Below are 2,785 nucleotides of genomic sequence, written 5' to 3' on the forward strand. Positions count from 1 at the left end.
CTGTGATGGATTGGGCGGCCGTCGGGAGTTGTTTGTTGCGCAAACTATTCTTAGCAGCGAGGATTGGCGTCAACACACTGCCTTTTACTCCTTTCCTATCTCTCCCCCTCTCCTGCCCTTCCTTCCACTCATAATGTGACATTGGCAGGATTTGTTCATATAATAAACTAAAGCATCAGGTTTATAAGTTACCAATGCAGGACTGCCCAACACCCAGGAAAAAGCCGCCTTTTGTGTCCAGACTTCACTGAAATTATAAATTGAAATGCATAGCCTTTTCATACACTCCAGGGTGTGTTGCTCATGTGAATGTTTGTTGAGCAGCATTTCCAAGGCATCTAACGTTAGTGTATATAAGCCTATATTAATGTAAAGCATTATTGTGCACCAATTTACCTTTTAAAGTACACACAGCATCTAGCACTAACCGCATCCGGCTGGTGGTGAAACAATGACCGGTGGAGCACTTTGCGTTTTGGCGCAGTTTGAACAGGTTGTCAGTGTGCAGTTCAGAGTCTACGCATGCATCCAAAAGCGGAGGGTTATTCCCGGCGGTGCACGCTGAGTGCCGCCATGTGCTTGATCCTGACCTTGAGGCCCGATGCAGCCTCTCATCTTAGCTGGACTACTATTAATTTCATGGAAATGAAATCAGTCATCAGCACAGTGAGGGCACATCGTGGAGTAATAACCAGGCACCAGCACTATCTTTTAGTTGCACTGACCCGAACCAGAACAGATCGTTTCCTCTCTGTTGTCTTCCCTTTTCTTTCTTTCTGGAGAACCTACGTAGATTTTTCCCAAAGAGAGGAGAGGGGTTTTCTCTAGCCTATATTAGCGGTGACGGTTGTCTTTCGCTTCAACCGAAATGTCCGTGAAGGTAGCATGTCATCGACTATCTGCGTTTGTATTAGAGGCTTAGTTTTTTATGTTCGCTGTCATTGACTTTTCAGAGCAAGAGGAGCGTGTGTGTGTGTGTGTGTGTGTGTGTGTGTGTGTGTGTGTGGGAGAGAGAGGGTGTGAGAAAGAAAGGTGCATGTGTTGCTCCTGGAAATACAGGAAACGGGAGTGATTTGATTTCTCAAATCTGTCCGTGTAATTTGCAGCCTCGCATACACGTGGCTGCACGCACGCACGCACGCTCGCACACTGTAGCGCTTCTGCCCACGCACGCACTCCGTTTCAGTTCCGTCAGATGCGGATGTTGTTGAAGCAGGACTGGCCCCGGGGAGCTGGGGCAGAACGAGCGGTGTTTGGGGAGGGGAGTGGGGAGGTGGGAGCGCTGGGGCAGGGAGGAGCCATGCCAAAGGGGCCCGCAGCAGGCTGATTAATGGGCCCCGGGTCACGGCAATAAAAGTGGCGTGCCAGCGGCGCGGCAGCGAGTCTCGGAGGCGTTTCTCTGCTATGATCGAGGAGCCGAGTTTCTCTGCTGCTCCCAGCACAGCTTCACTCTTACTATTTAAAGGCACTTCTCCCTCTCTCTCTCTCTCTCTCTCTCTCTCTCTCTCTCTCTCTCTCTCTCTCTCTCTCTCTCTCTCTCTGTCTCTCTGTCTCCCACCTCTTCTCTGCACTGGCTCCACTAACAGGACTGTCTTACAAAAATGTCCACCCTGACGAGTCATTAAGTCTAATACTGAATATTACCTTTTAAATAAAATCTGGCATGGGGGCAGTAATTTCACCTTACCTCATTGTTGTTTCACCTCTTTTTTATGGTAAAACAAGAACTGATGATTTTGAAGCAGCCTCTTAAAATCAGGCAGACCAGTGGGTTAGTAGACTTTTAAGATGCCACTTGACTCACCAAAGCTCCTAAGCATTCAGTGATTTCTCAGTGGTGCCAGTTCTAAAATATTTTATGAACGCTAAATTTGTGTGGTTTGTCACAGTTTCTTTTTTTCTGACAAGGTTGTGGTCTCTTTCGCTCAGTAATGCGGCAGCAGTGTGTTGTCACAGTTCTAAAAAAGTAGATTTTTATATCCACTGAAACGACAGCATAACATAAATACAAACTAGAAAAAATGCTGTAGATTTGCTGCAACAGTTTACTCAAATCTGGGGTTGACATATGTTGTGTTAACTAATATTGTAGGTATAGCTCAAACAAACTTTTTTTTTTAAAGGATTTTCTAATATAGATTTGGGTTAGCTAACCATGCACCATCAGCAATCAGCTGATAAAAGTGCAGATTTAATGTTACAGACTAATTAGTAAATTTGTCATTTCCTAAAATATTGCATTAATGAATATCCGATTATAATCTTTATGTAACTTATTTCAAATCTCACTTGATAACAGCTCCGTTATGCTCCAGCGCTTTAATGAAATCTGAACGTATACAAAATATGTGCAGATTAAAGGGCATTTCATACACAAAGGGATCTAAATGGGATTTTTCTTTTTACTACTTATTGTCATTACTCTAATGATTTTTGAAAGAAGCCAGCCTCAAACAAACACCATGTCCTCTATATTTATCATTTCATGCTCTGTCTTTTATTGTACATTTTGCATTGTTGTCTGTTTTTCTCGTGCATACTATACTTTTGCACGTGTTCGTTGGTGTGTTTGTTGATCTGTGGCTTCTGTGTTGGCGGGCGGGTAAATGGTCTCCCACCGAAGTGGTCTCTGGTGTATAATCTTCCCTCGCTCCTCTGGCTGAAGCAGCTGAGAGAGCAGGTCAAAGAGGGCGCACAAACCAGTGTGTGGGGAACGTGACTGAATAGACGCAGCCCCACAATGCTCGTCTAGCCCACAGGGTAGGCAGGATGGGGGTGGGGGGGT

At 45.1% G+C, this 2,785-nt stretch overlaps 1 protein-coding gene across 3 annotated transcripts in view; it reads left to right on the forward strand.

The window, feature by feature from the left end:
• The window catches only part of bcor (BCL6 corepressor), a 32,369-nt gene that overhangs the window by 7,503 nt on the left and 22,081 nt on the right, over positions 1 to 2,785 (forward strand). The gene's annotated exons all lie outside the window — the stretch shown is intronic.

The sequence above is a fragment of the Seriola lalandi genome, unplaced genomic scaffold (assembly GCF_002814215.2).
Source record: "Seriola lalandi dorsalis isolate HSWRI2012SDOR001 ecotype SW California unplaced genomic scaffold, Sedor1 jcf7180002054908, whole genome shotgun sequence".
Lineage (NCBI taxonomy): Eukaryota > Metazoa > Chordata > Actinopteri > Carangiformes > Carangidae > Seriola > Seriola lalandi.